This window comes from Ceratotherium simum, chromosome 4, assembly GCF_057802395.1.
Source record: "Ceratotherium simum simum isolate JZ-2026a chromosome 4, ASM5780239v1, whole genome shotgun sequence".
NCBI classification, from domain to species: Eukaryota; Metazoa; Chordata; class Mammalia; order Perissodactyla; family Rhinocerotidae; genus Ceratotherium; species Ceratotherium simum.
The window spans coordinates 55,369,427-55,384,959 of NC_141903.1; the positions used below are offsets into that span (position 1 = coordinate 55,369,427).

The window sequence follows — 15,533 nt, forward strand, 5'->3', positions numbered from 1 at the left end:
ATCTGAAGCCTAAAATGCGAAGCTTTCCCAGCAAACGTAATAGGAAAAATGTTTTTAAGAATGTAATATAGTATGAAAAAACAGATTCCTTGAGTTTTGTAAATAGTGTGATCAGATTCAAAAGAAAGAAACTGTTCGTGCAACATGTCGCTTTCAAACACGGTGACAGTTTCCATTTTCCTCGCCACTTGCTCCTGAGTGCTGTCTCCTCCAGGAGGAACTGGCGGGGGGTACCCGTCCTGTTGCTACTTACAATGAATGACCTTGTGATGGCAGATGAGATCTTTGTGGATCCTGGCATGAGTTTTCTTGTTTTTAACCCTAGAAAAGGCTAATTTAACCACATATTGCCATCTTGAAATTGCAGGCAACTGGGACGTCTAGTGAATAAAATTCCTTTCATGCCAATTAGGCGGCCCAAATACCTCCCTGTGCAAATTGTGAAGAGTATATTTTAATCCCCAGGCAATAGAAACAGACTCACCAACAAGACTCACCAAACTCACTCACCAAGGCTATTCAGGAGGGAGCACTGATGTGGGAGAGAAAAGGACTCCGTTCAGACCAGGATTGCTTTCTGCCAGGATGGGGACGAGATCACGTCAGAGATATTAAAGAAAATAGCTGAATCTTAAGGACCCCCAGCTGAGTATAGTTGTGTTGGAGGGAAAACTAGAGAGGCTCGTCGGACCTGCGGTCAGTGAGGCTTTTGGAGTCAGGGGCGCTTTTCACCCTCCCTCCCTTTCCCCTCCGCCAGTCACCCCTTAAACTTCCAGCACTGTCAGGTGCGACATATAAGACCCAGCCTTTTTACAGAGAACAAGCTTCTGTTGTCCTACCAGAAAGAAAAGAGGACGAGTAAGAAAGTACACAATTGACCCTCACTCACAGAACATTTGCATGACGTATTTTTGACCAGTGTCTTAGAATTTATACATTTTTTAAAAATAATTTTTTCACAATAAACAAGAAGAAATGAAAAATTAACTGACTCTATGGCAAAGCGCACCTCCCTATTCACCCCGAGTGTGGCCTCTTGGGAGGAAAACATAACAAGAGTCCCACCAGTGTTCAGCGTTTTCTATTTGAATTGGTGTTTAACCTTCTACATTTGTCCAAGTTATTTCTCTTGGAGAAGTGATGGACATCAGAGTGTTTGTGAAGTTCCCTTAGAAACTGGGGTAAAAAGCTTCCTGGAAAATAAGAAATGATTTAGAAAAGCATAGGGAGAGAAAGAGGAAACAGAAAAGTAAGAGATTATATGCCTATTCTGTGCCACATGTATAAATAGACGAAACAAACCTTTACAGGGACTTCTCCAGAGGGATAAACCTTAAACCAGAATGCATTTGCATTATGGTCTGGCCTTTTTGTTTAACACATTTCTACCCTATGCCCTACTCAACCAGGTAGGGGAAGCGTAGTGATAATGAAGGGAATTTTGGTGGGGAAAAAAGATCACCTTATTGGGGCCGGACCGGTGGCGCAACGGTTAGGTTTGTGCTTTCCGCTTTGACACCCCTGGCTTTGCCAGTACGGATACTGGTCGTGGACCTACTTACCGCTCATCAAGCCATGCTGAGGCGATGTCCCACATAGAAGAACTAGAAGGACCTTCAACTAGGATATACAGCCACGTACTGGGGGCTTTGGGGAGAAAACAGAAAAAAAGAGGAAGATTACCAACAGATGTTAGCTCAGGGCCAATCTTCCTCCAAAAAAAACGATCACCTTATCATGTAACTTCACGTTTCCCAGTCAGCAACTGAAAATTATAAAGCAATAAATTGGCATTTTTAATGTGATGTGGATTCCCAAAGATCTCTAAGGAGAGAATGGGCTGTCCCATAACTGGAGTATTCTGGTTCCTCTGATAGTTTTATCTGTCATTATGTGTTAATCAGCTGAACCTGTTATGCACTAAACTCAAACTTTGGATAATGTAATGAAAATACTGATTTACACAATGTTATAAACCAACGTTACCACAATACACAAAAAATTTACAAAAAAAAGATAAAATTTACAAAAAAGATAAAAAAATAAATTATTAAATCTACATAACATGTAATTGTAAAAAAAAAAAGAAAATACTGAAGATCTATTTGCTCTCAGTTTGCTAGAAAATATTGTAGGACTCTGAGATTTCAAAGATAGAACCAAGTCATTTCAACCAAGTGGTCACTGTGCAGTCTCTTAGAAAACTTCCATCTGATCTTTCCCTTGGTAATCATTCCCTGTGAATGATTGTGATGGAACACGAGCATTCCTATATTCATATTTTTTGGCCTATTATTTGTCAAGTGTTTTCTTAATTATAGTCTTAATATGGAAAGTCCAAACAACGCTGAGACACAGAGCAAAGCTCAAACCAAAATGCCTTTGGAGGCCAGGCAGGCAACATAAATGTGTGAAGCAAGCCAGTTGATAAGGGCCTTTCCGTCCCTTGGAGAACATGCTCAGCCTCAGGCTTGGGATTTCAATTCACAAAGCTAAACAACAACAACGTCACTTCTGACTAAAGTGCGTCTAAGAACCCACAAGCTGTCAATTTCAGCAAAGTACAGTCATGCGTCGCTCAACTGCGGGGAAACATTCTGAGAAATGCGACATTAGGTGATTTCATTGTTGTGCGATCATAGAGTATACACAAACCTAGATGGTGTAGCCTACCACACACCTAGGCTATATGGTACTAATCTTATGGGACCACAGTCGTATATGTGATCTGTCATTGACCAAAACATCGTTATGCAGTGTGCAACTATAATGGAGGCCTTCTTCACATCCCTGCCCAGAATTGCACATTAAATCATTTAAGAACATTATTTATCCACTCTCCTGCATAGGTACATGTGTTTTGTGTGTCTATGCTAGTGTCTGTGTTTGCTAGGATGGTATCATACCATTTAAAAGGTATCAAGTATTAAAAAATAAATAGTGAGAGAGTATACAAGAAAATATATTCATGTGGCCACTGCGTGTTTCCTCGGATGCCTTGAAAAGGAGAGAGTGGACTGAATAAGATTTGTGTAGGCTTGCAAATATCACAGTGACTCAGTGCATTAAATATGGAAGTACGTAGGAACTAGAGCCTAAAGCAGAAGACTAGAAGATTAGATATGTGCCCCCAAAGGCAGTAGGAAATTGTTGGGGAAGATGGCTTAGATTCTGATGTGAGTATCAGAGGGGCAGAGAAATTCAAGTAGAGTTAGGTCAGTGAAAATGAATTGCCCCCATTTGTAAGAGAAAATCATAATGGCACAGAGGTCCATAAGATGAGATAGCATCACTGATTTTTTTTTTTTCAAGACAGTCCATCAAAGTACGAGAAGGAAAAAGCAAAGCAAATTCTGATGTTAAATGAAGAAGACAGAATTGAATTTATGAGCAAAAAAGATTGGAAACTTTAGAAGTGGAGGCTTTCAGAAAAGAAGTAAATCCTAAGGAACCACCAATTATTCTATAGCAGAAGAGCTGGGGGTTTCAGATAATCTTAGCTACTCTTTAAATCATATTCCTTATGAATATTCAGATATATATACTCCAATCCTGTATAAAAATGTTGAATCTTTTCATTCCCACAGTAAGTTCTTTTGCCCCTTTTCCTCCTAAAGAAATGCATGCTAATATCAACTAATAAAAAGAGTTAACTGTTCCCTAGGCATGGCAGCTATGAAGTCACAAGGCTGAATAGAGATCTTCCTAGTTGTTCCTTATTAGAAGGAAATAAATCACATAGGAAGATCTGAATCTGTCTCTTGGCACTGAGGAAATCCACTTAGCTCTTTTAAATGGTGTGCTCATTGTAACCCTCCCACCCGAGCTTTAGTCCTCCTATGGATTTGTGGAAATAAATATCATCTTCTAATTCACTTTTGTTCTAACACTCACAAGGTTAACCTGCCAAAATCTCCCCTGAAGCACAGCGCTGAGAAGGTTTTGTCTTCTTCAGTTCTTCCCGAGCAAGGCTGTTTCTGGTACACCTTAAAACTCAGGTTAATCTGTACTTTAGTCCATAGCCTTTCTGTAACTTTACAGGTTGGGCTGCCTTTAAAGTGATCCATGAATCCATGTTTAAACCATAAACTTTGAATGTTGTACATCTGCATTCTAATCTACAGCAGCCTTAAACACAGCAGCTGGCAGCAGGCTGCAGCTCACATTGCCTGCCAACGAATCTAGTCATTGGTAGGTGTGTTCACAGCCATGGAATTATTGCTGCTGTAACAACCGAATTCACGTTGGTTCTAACTTCAAGCTGATTGGTTTACTTGGATGCACTTACATTTATTTCTTTCGTAGGTTTTATTACATTTATTTGACAGCCTCTTATTTGGCATTTTCTCCAAGGAAGCAGCAAGCCAACATACATAATTTCATGGGCTCCTTTTGACTTTCTGTAGAGCATCAATACTCGAGGAAACTGCATCTGGGTAGTATACAGAGCTGTGATATGTCACCTAAGGACAGGAAGTTAAGTTACAGTAATCATTTAGTTCTAACATGCTTTGTTGTACTTAGAAATAGAAGCATATGATACTAGACTTTTTGGTCTTCACAACTGTCTCGCTCTTTATCTCTCCTTCTCATTACCTTATAATCAGTTAACCATGATTAACTTCATTCCATGTTTTCCTATTAGGCAAAACATCTTATAGATCTGTTCTTCTCTCTGTGTACAAATAGCTCCTTCCCTGCATTGTTGCTTCTCTAATCTATCCTACACAATTCTGTTAAATTAATTTTCCTGTACTCTGTTTTGAAATCCTGTACGTAAGAACTTCCATGGGGTCCTGACTTGTCACAAAAGAAGCTCCCTCCACAAACTTCCCAATCCAACCAAACAGGTATAATTACTCTCCCAAAACACTCCAGTCACAGCCTGACTCTGATTCTTTGCACTTTCTCCTCAATTCTTTTTTTGCTAAATAAATTCAGCCTTACTTCAAGGATAAGCTCAACTCATCTTATTTGGCAAAGCCTCCTCTGTCACCCCAGATCCTCAGAGATAAGCATATGAGCCAAGAGTCTGGCTCCTGTTCATGCTCAATAGTGTTATCTAAGCACATTATACACATTATCTCATATAATTCTCACAAAATATCCACAAGGGAAGCATTATCAGTCATCCCACTATACGGATGAGGAAACTGAGTCATCTGTATGATTAAGTCCCTTGTCCATTGATATACGACTGTTAAGTCATGGAGCCAGTTTTCAAGTCTAATCACATCATTGTAGCACCTCCTCCTCAGGACTTCTTGGAGATGCCCCTAAAGTTCACTAATTTAGCCAGCTTATATTTGCATATTATTTGCATATAATTTCCTTGTACAAGTCATAAGCCCTTTAAAGGCAGATACCACTTCCCAGTACCTTATATGCAATAAGCAAGTGGGATAATTAATTGTACCATACTCTCTGTCACATATTTCTAGTTTCCTTGAGCACACAGGACAATTGTACCTCACAGCGCCTGTGTATTTCGGCATGACCACATGGCTAGTTGTGACCAATGAAATATGAGCAGACGTGACTTTTTTTCCCAGATGAATGCTTTAAGAGGCAGATTGCAATTTGCCACTGTCTCTCCTTCCCTTTGCTATGGCTTTCCAACAAGATCCAGACAAATGACATTCTAGAGCTTGGGTCCTAGAGTGAAGCCCACATAGAGCAGAGTGCCCAGCAGACCTATGCTAGGCCTGAGAGAAAACATTCTTATGATTTCATCACTTAGATTTTTGTGGAGTTGTTTGTTACTGCAGTACAACTAGCTTATCTAACTAATAACCATGTATAACAGATATCTGTAGAGGATCATGATTGTGACTCACATGCATAAGCAAAAATCAGAAGAACTCACCAATTACATTTAAAATGACCAGAAAATATCTGCAAGAAAGGTAGTAAAGCAAAGAAGTTTTTCACCCAGGAGAATTTGATCCTTAAGAATTTTCAGCTCAAATGTGCTCACAGACAGGTGCTGAATCGTAAGAGGAGATTCCAGCAAGGCCAGTTTTGATTTCAAATTCCTTGGAGAAGTTTTGTGTGTATCACAATTCTCCTATTTAGAGCACCTATTACTTTTCTATTTTCCCTTCATTCAAACAACTATTCTCCAGTCCATTCTTACCCTCATTCTTTTTTCCTTTGATGTATTTTCGTCTTCAGTTTTTAAGAGTCTCCAAGTGTATACAATAAACTTTCTCATCATAGAAACTATACCCAGAGCAGCCTCCTCTATATATCACAGTTCAATTTCCAGTCTCTCCAGCTGTAAAAAAGATAGAAAAAGTGCAGGGTACTCAGCCCCATTTTAACCAAAGAGAGTAGGATGCTCTAGGTAACTGAATTTTCTCACTTACAGATGGAGATGACCTGCTCTCATTTCAACTTATGTTGAAAATACGTTGTTTTACTTCCATAGTTTGGCTTATAGTTTGTAGTTAATATAATGTAACCATTGTTTTCATGTGAAAGGTCTCCAGATCACTACTGTACATCACTGAATATGGCATGGTACTACAGCTATTGCTGAAAATAGTGTAGGAAATTATCTGAATATATATTTATTTCACGGCATTCCTAAAAGAATGAAGATAAAACCTTAAACATTAAATATTTATTATTTGTAATTTACAGATTAGAGAATGTGTAGAATCCATTATAAAAATATGATTGCAGAAGAGCTTTAATTTTAAAGTTCTAATAAATTGAGCTATCTTGTATTAGATAGGCATTCCCTAAACACAGGCCAATCAGAATGTTTATGGAACTCTTCCTATTAATGACTTACAAGGCCCCTCTAAAGGAAATGTGTATGCTGATTAGACATTTCAGAAGACCAGACAAATTCGTTCCATCATTAAACTGTTGCAGATTGCCAGTCTATGGGTGAGTGGCATGGTGAAGGAGGAGGGAGCCAGGAGAGATTCCTGGGGGAAAACAACAAATGACATTGAAAGTGCACTCCAGAGGCAAGAAGATGAGGGCCTTTGTCTTTCTATCGCTAAGGCCCACAGCTGATTTGAAACCTTCTGAGCTAAGGGTCACTACAAACTAGAAACAGTTGCACTTGCTACTAACCAATTTAATTTGGACCATCTCAGCCAGCCTTATTGAATTCTCTCCGAGCCCCCAGAGGCAAACAGGTACTGCTGTACTTAGTTGTTCAATAAAGCTTACTTGTAGGCGTCACTGCTGCAGCCTGGTTTTACCTTCAGCATCATCGAGTTTAAACATATTGAGCAATCAATTTAAACTTGTTATTGTCATTGGGGTTTGAAAATTTAATAAGCAATTACCTGAACACATTCCTTCATGTTTTTAATTTCTACTGAGATGTTGTTCCATTTTCAGGCTTAAAGCAATCATGCCCTCCGGAATGTCTAATTGAATGAGTCCATAATGCAAGCCTTTTTCTTGACTGTATTTTCCTAGTGTGATTTATGAATCTGAATGAATCAGTGTCTTCATAAAGAGGGAGCCACGAATAAGTGAAAATTTCAACAATGTGACATGGATGAATGATACAACTCATCTTTTTGATGTGGAAGGAAACAGCAGACCATCCTTAATACAGGAATGCCTTTCCTATAGGGTAAATCTGAAATGCTTTACCCTCCTCCTGTTTTCAGGGGCATTGCTGCAGAATCACATATATGTAGATACACAGACATATATATACACACACATATATATACACATTCATGATTACATATGTATTTATATTTATGTACGTATTACATCTATATATATTTTATTGTGTTGCAGATATATATTTATTTCTTGTGTGTATATATTTATATACACTTGTTTATACTTTTTTTATATATTTGTTTATATATATATATATGTGTATATATATATATATATTTGTTGTTGATCTTACCATACATGAAGTGGTGTTCTTTCATTTGTAGTAGTCTTTGCTCACAGAAGTATTATCGAAAATAATTCTGAAAATTTAAGTAGAAGGTTCATTTTATCTACTATTTGTTTTTCCTCTTGTTTTTATATCTAAAACAGGGGTCGGCATACTTTTTCTGCAAAAGGCCAGATGGTAAATATTTTAGGATTTGCAGCTACACAGTCCCTGTCTCAATTACTCGGCTCTGCTGTTTTAGTGCAAGAGCAGCCAGAGACAATACATAAACGAATGGGTGTGGCTTTGTTCCAATAAAACTCTATTTACAAAAACAGATGGCAGGCCAGATAGAGCTCACTGGGCATAGTTTGCTAACCTCTGGCCTAGAATATTTAATAGAACAGACATTTTTCTCTGCGTGGTTTTGTTTGTTTATTTCAGTAGTTGGTTGGTTTGGGTTTTTTGTTTTGTGTTTTTGCCAAAAACATGAAGTTCTTTCCAGGCTTCCTTAGCAGGTCTTCCTCCTTTATCTGCCCCACAAATGCTGATATGTCAAAGGATTTTTTGCCTTTGGCCTACTTTTTTGGGGATAAATTTTTTAACCCATCCCCATGACTTCAACTTATTTAAGAAATGTCTCTCAAAATTTACCTTTAGTCCAGATCTTTCTCCTAAATGCCAGAGCACCATACCCAGCTCTATACAATCTTCTACCCAATGGCCCATGTATAGACATCTTAAGGGTACATCAACCTAAATATGTCCAAATTGGAAATTGTTTTCTTTCCTACCAATTTGCCACATCTTCTATTTAACTATAGGAATATAGCTACTCCCTGAGGTATCCTAATTCTTTCCTTTCCTTCCTATCCCATGTCAACTTTTGGTGATTCCATCTTCTAAATGGCTCTCAACTCTTTAGCTTCTTCTCCATCTCCACCATCTCTACGCAAATTTTTCAAGTCTCATTGTCTCCTTCCCGAAATATTGTGAGAATATATTCATTGATCCCCCACTCTTCAGTGTTTTTCCTTCTACAGAAGTACATCATACCGCCCTCAGCTATTTTCCTAAAATGTTACCTTTCAACTGAAGATCGGCAATTACTTCCTTTTCCTACAAAAAGATCATTGTAGAATAAAAAACCTTCCCAGTAGCAATCTACCCACCCTGCCTTAATTCCCTTTGCCTCTATTCACTCCTACCCTACCTTCCCCGGAATTCTATGTTGGGATCATATTGGCTAGCACCTCTCCTTTCCCAGACAGCCCAACAACCATTTGATATTTTTGTATATTAGATTGCATCTTTCCTATTTTCCACAAGCTATGCCATATTCTGGGCATATAAACATGAAAAAGACAAAAAGCTTACAAGTCTACAGTATAACTGGGACAACCAAATCAAATAAATTATTATAAAGAGATTATTTGAGAAGCAGCACAGTATAGTAATTTAAACATGGACTATAGAATGACATTATCTGAATCGTGGTTGTGCCACTTAGCTGAGTGACCACTGGCAGGTTAGCTAGTCTCTCTGTGTTTCAGTAACCTCATCAGTAAAATAGTGATATAAAGCAATCTACCTTAGAGGATTGTTGAAAGGATTAAATGAGTGAATAGCTTATAAATCACTTAGAACAATATCTGGCATAGGAAGGACTATAAAATATATATGAATACATATATACACACATACATATATACCCATAAATATGTAAGCGTGTATGTATATATCAATATATAATTATTAATCAATTAAATCTGCAATAAGAAAACTGATGCGTAGGCCAATAATTATACATGCAGAAGTGAGAGAAAGTTAACGAAAGAAAGAAGACATTTCCATGGAACTTGGGAAATGAACTGATGATTAAGAAGCAGAACCAGGCTTTAAACTCAAGTTGGACTGTCTCCAAAGCCCGTGTTCTGTGCCAGTTGCTCTAAGGATCATCTTTATATTAAGGAGTAAATTATCTTTTATCACAGAATCCTTCTATATAAAAGGTCCATTGCAATGTTTCTTGGTTTCTATGTAACATCTAGACTTAAATGACTATAAGAATTCATGAAAACACATCTCTGGGCCTTTATGTTGTTACCCTTCCCTTTAAGCCATTCTTACATTGCAAGCGCCTCTGATGGAGAGGAAAGGAGGTTAGTCAGAAGTCTTGGGCTGCAGGTCCAAGTTTCTCTATGGTGTGGGGCAAGTTATTTTAACTCTGGTGAGAGTTTTCTCAAACGTACAATGGAGGTGGGAGTGCTTTCCTCACAGCACACAGGAGAGGATTAAAACAGACACTGCCTGTAAAACCAGCTGTAAAGTCTAAAGAGTTGTACGCACAGATGGTGTTGTTATTGGTCTCCAAATCCCACCTATCCTTTAAGACCCACCACAAGCTCCATAGCTTCCACAGAGCCTTTACTGCTCACTCAGTCTCAGGGATCACCTGTCATAAACTCTAACAGTTTACTGTCTGTACCACTGAGGCAATTCTTAATAATAAGCCTTTGATTTTCATTATATCACTGCTTTATTATTTAACAGTTTATGTGTGTATAATTGTTTACCCAAGTGGACTAAAACACCTATATGATATATATTATATGTATGTGTGTATTTGGGGTGGTGGGCGTGTCCCACTGTTTCAAAGACTGTGCCAAGCACATATTAAGGTTAATAAGTATTGATTAATAACAAATAAAAGGACTAATGGAGGACAGTCAGAATAGAACCAAATGTAACCTTAAAATAAATAATGGAACAGGTGTATCATGCCAAATTAATTTTTGATCTGCTCTTCATTATTGCAATACATATAACAAGCTAAATGATTTCCCTGTTTATAGAAACCATTAGTCACTGGGTTAATTCTAGAATAAAAACTGGATGAGCACCTACTGGGTGCCACTGCTTAGGCTTACAGAAGAGTACAAGACGATAGGCTATGGAAATCAGGAAGAAAATGCCTAGGATGACTCTAGCCTTAGTCCAAAGCTCATCTTTTTAAATTAAATATGCTATCTATAGGCAAGATTGAGGATCTGGAAGCCTAAAGAAATGCCTAAGACATAACAGATACTTGGCTAATAAAGGTGTTTAATAAAATATACATGTAGAAAAAGGACAATTACAAGTTTGAGGACAATAAAAGAATTACTGGATATAGAGTCTAAAGTTGAGTTGTGTAGGAAATTAAACTTAAGCAATATACTTTTAAAGAGTATGACGCAGAGAAAGGATATTGACACTGAAAAGACAGAAAAAATCAAAAGTGCAGAGCTAGGCAAGACTTTTCTAGCAAAAGTTTTCACCAAATGTTTTCCATGGCATTTCTCAAGTTGTACTTAAATACTATGACTATGCATTCAAGTTTTAGCTAAGCACACCCTCTCCTCCTTAACACTTCCTTATAAAACCAAGTCTTATTCTCACATTAGTATTTTGATAAAATAGGAATTTTCATTTTCTTCCCCTTGATGCACTCTAATTTTAATGAAAATAGAAACCACATGCCTTAATAGAAAATGTGAATATGTCGTGTCTTTAGAAGAAAAGAAGGGAAATGAAGATTTATTTGGTGTAATTATGAACCTAGTAAGTACACACTCTATTTGGGTAGACTGTTTATAGATGGGCTTTTAATTCATTCCATACATGGCTACATAGTCCACAAACTGACAGGTGACTAGGTTTCAGGGATCTTAAAACAGTGGTATTCTTTTGACATTAAGAATGCCAATACGACTTAAATATACAAAGAGCTTTAAAAATCTCAGGATCCTTTTCGTGTTAAAAAACAAGCAAGCCCTGTATGCTACTTATTTTTGAAATATTCACTAAAGAAATTTAAAATCTAAAATAAAATTAACTAAACTCTTCTTTTGCTCTTTACTCATTTGAGGCAGCAAACTGATCCTGATTGAGTTGAACATCTTTCATTTTCTGTAAGCAATACGAGTGTAAATGCTTCACAGTCTAAAGAAGTTCAATTTTATTGCTTGATTTTGTGGGGATGAGAAGGAATGGGAGATGGGATGTAAGCATCACAACAAAAAGTTGTGCAACGCATTCCTTATGCAAACAGACTTTATTTACTTACCTTCTTATAATTATAAAGCAACTACAATAAACTGTGTCTATGCAAATGCAGTGAAAATCCCAAAGGAGAAAGTTCCATGTTGATGCATGTCAGGTACTATACTTCTTTATTTCGCACAATTCTGTCTCTCTCCGAGTTAAAGAAACATGTGCTGAGAAGTCCTATGAGGAGGAAAGTATGGTATCTCCCAGACTTCAAAAGTAGAGAGAGAAAAAAAAAGCAATGAGTTGTCTTGAAGAAAACCTTTAATATCAACCCTTCTATCATTTTTTTAAATCTAAAAGTGTATGTTGCTTTAAAAAGCAAGTATCTTATTCACTGACTGATTTCAACAAGTGCAACAGCCCTACTAATCTTTCTCAGCTCTGTGTTCCTTCCATTACTTCACTGCTTTAGATATTTGTACTATGGAGGGGTGATCAATTAGATGAAAAGGTCCCATTACTTTCTGGTTAATAAAAGATTTTGTATTCTGAGATACACACAAAAATCAGTCAGAGTCAGCAGTGGATTTATGGGATGAGGAGCAGAAGGAAAATTGTTTATCTAACAGGTCACAGTCTTGAAAAAGCTTTTATAGTCTTGGCAGGCTTGATTCCATTGCCTTCTCCTCCTAAGCCAGAGAGAGAACCTGTCCAGGTTACAGATGTGAAAGACAAAAAGTACTTACAACCTAGGTCCACCTCCTCCCTGCAATGCTATTTTCGACAAGCTGGCATTCTGGAAATGTCTGTTTCAATTACAAGCAAGATGTTATCTGGAAAATAGAAGCTCCACTTAAAGCCATCTTTGTTTTCCTCGAGTTCTGAGTGATGTCGGGCAAGCAAATCTAGGCTCACCCACTGTTGGCTCCACCTATAGTCCATCTCCATGCCTGATTACCCATAATAAATCCTTTTCCTTCAACACAAAGCTCCAAAAAGACTGAAAGCCAATCTTTTTACTACTCCTTATGTGGTATTTATTTTTCTCAACTTGCCAGTTGAAATGGTTCTAATATACCCCAGAGGGCACTGTTCCCATTAAGCTCAGAGATGCATCAGTTCTGAAGCAGGCAGGTGAGCTCAGGAGCCCTGGAGACTCAGAGAGACCTGTAATGCAAGGGAGAGAGCCAAGCACACTTGGGAGGCAATTCTATTCAGAGGGAGCTAAAAAGCTTGAACTAACAGCAGAGGAACGAAGGAGGTGATCCAAAGGCAAAGATGGCAGCCAGGCTATGTGGCTGTACAATAGAGAGAAGATTCTCAGCACCCAACAAATTGCCTCCATTTGGAGACAAGGATGTGGTGAAGACACTCCCTGACTTACTCTTGCAATAACGTGGATTTGAATAAACATGACTTTTTGTTCAATAGCACTGGAGAAAATCTAAAGAGCAAATTCCTGTCCTGACTCTTGCAACACTTGTTCCAATTGCTTTCCAGGTAGTCCAAATTATACACTTGCACATCATAAAATATCTGCCTGCTGGTTTCCTCTCCAGACATGCCTTGTGATTGGGCTAATGATGCACATATAGTGGCATCCATTTAGAAGAATTATAATTCCTTTCATCTCCCCGCCCCCGACAGAAAAATCTTTTCTGACAAGAAACCAGAAAAAAAGCTCGAGGTCTCTCTGACTTGTGAGGACAAGCAGTACAGGGGGAGGCCAAGCATCTTTGTGTAGAGAGAACTTCCTGTAGTTAGAGCGAGGACCTCCCAAATGGGAAATCTCAAAACTAATTTAAAAAAGGAAAGAAAGGAAAAGAAAAGAGGGGAAAAAAATATGGTTATAGGGGGAAATACAGGAAAAAAGAAAACTTCCAGGAGCAGCCTCCAGACTGGTACTCTTTAAGGGCTTTTGAAGTTGTTCATTAGCTTTAAATGGCATGGATCTGTCAAGAAACAAAATAGGGTTTGGCTTTTTAGGCAATCAAAGTGTCACATGCATCCACATCCATCCGTGTCATTACATGAGTAAAGTCAGCAGATGAATCCAACTGTCTTGTAGTTAGTAGCATTTTATACTTGTCCACACAGGTCTCACCAGCTCAACCGACAATTAGCAGGTTCAAGTCTGTGAGGTGGCAATCAACTTCTTGTCAAAAGTATGCCACAAAACTAATGTCATACTTTCTACTTACATTTAATGCCTTCAGATCCCAGCATGTCTGTGGTAGTTTGCATGACTCATGTAAACATTCTTTCTGATCTGTTAAAGTAAACAGAAGTTACAAAGGGATAGAATTCCACAAATCTGTACTTCCTCTCAGTAATCTAATAGGCAGGTACTTTATCACTGCATGAATCCTCCAAAAGTAAAGTATTTCCTTACTGTGTACTCCTTTAAATGAATAACCATGAAGCAGTCCTTCATTCTGAAATATAACCAAAATAAATACCATAGTTAATGTTCACATATTAACATTCCACACTATCAGTCTTAACCATCTCTCATAGTTGAATGCTAAGCTGCTCCATTAAAATGTATCTAGCCCCGGGATTTTGTTTTGCAAGATTCTGAGCTGAGCCATGAAAAACTTTCTGGGAACATCAATATTTTCTTCTTCCTGTATAACTTCCAGCACTATGGGGAACTAACTGTAAATAACAAAAGAGGAAGCTTGCAGCCCATGGCACCTTCTCTCTGGGGCCTGGGATCCATATCTGTGAAAAAAATTAAGATAAGAAGGGGTGTCAAGTAAAAAGTTAATGACAAAAGGCAAGTAAGTCTTTATGAACAGTCTTTAGTGGCACAAACTCTCCTCCCTCTGGTTACTCTGGCCCTGAGTCTTTGAAGTATACTACAAGATTGCAAAAATGAGCAAAACACTTGCGGGAGTTCAAAAGGAATAAACTAAGCTAGACTCATCGCATTTTTCATCTTTTTCGTATACGTTAACAAGGACATTGTAGACATTATTAAGTAGTAGAAGGACTAAGGAGAATAAATTGATGCTCTGCTGCTCTAGCCCAGAACTGGAAAGAAATGAGAAATAAAAGAGATGGAGAGAGGTAAGGGGCTAATTCTGGCTCACCATAGAAACATGTTTTCTGACTACCATGGCCAACTATCCAAGAGTGAAATTAGCAACTTGGGGGAACTTGTCAGTAGAAAGTTTGATGCAGAGGCAGATGTCTGTCATTCAGGAATACCCTTGGAGAGATTCCTACCACAGTAAAGTGGGACAACCATAAGGTCTTGTGGGCTCGAAGCCAGAGTAGCAGAAGCCCCCCTGCCTCCCCTATATACCTTCAAAATGGCCTCCATTCCACCAGTCCAGCACCCACTCCCAAAACTCTTATAGTCATAGAATTACCTAAACTTATTCTGGTTTCCTCAGAATGTATATGTGAATCAGGAATGCAACATAACGACAACAGTTTCACTTATGTGAATGGGGAAAGAATAGCCAGCTCATGATATAACCTTGGATGTGGTGCTTTCCATTGAATAATATAAAAATATTTTTCTAAAGAAAAATTTGAGAAAGTAGAGCAGCCCTCCAGTTTGGAAATCAGTGGTAATGATGTGATACACTCAGAGCACCAGATGTCTCAGTGTGGTCTGGTTAAT

At 38.1% G+C, this 15,533-nt stretch overlaps 2 long non-coding RNA genes across 2 annotated transcripts; both read right to left on the reverse strand.

The window, feature by feature from the left end:
* Window positions 1–465: 465 nt before the first annotated feature.
* On the reverse strand, window positions 466–6,264 carry LOC147917296 (uncharacterized). The gene is made up of 4 exons (XR_015552085.1): window positions 6,137–6,264; window positions 4,289–4,463; window positions 1,563–1,647; window positions 466–577 (listed from the first exon to the last, which is right to left on the reverse strand). It is a non-coding gene; the product is annotated as an uncharacterized LOC147917296 (long non-coding RNA).
* A 5,717-nt stretch (window positions 6,265–11,981) lies between these two features.
* Window positions 11,982–14,334, reverse strand: LOC147917297 (uncharacterized). Its single transcript, XR_015552086.1, has 3 exons — window positions 14,292–14,334; window positions 14,101–14,168; window positions 11,982–12,167 (listed from the first exon to the last, which is right to left on the reverse strand). It is a non-coding gene; the product is annotated as an uncharacterized LOC147917297 (long non-coding RNA).
* Window positions 14,335–15,533: the final 1,199 nt, after the last annotated feature.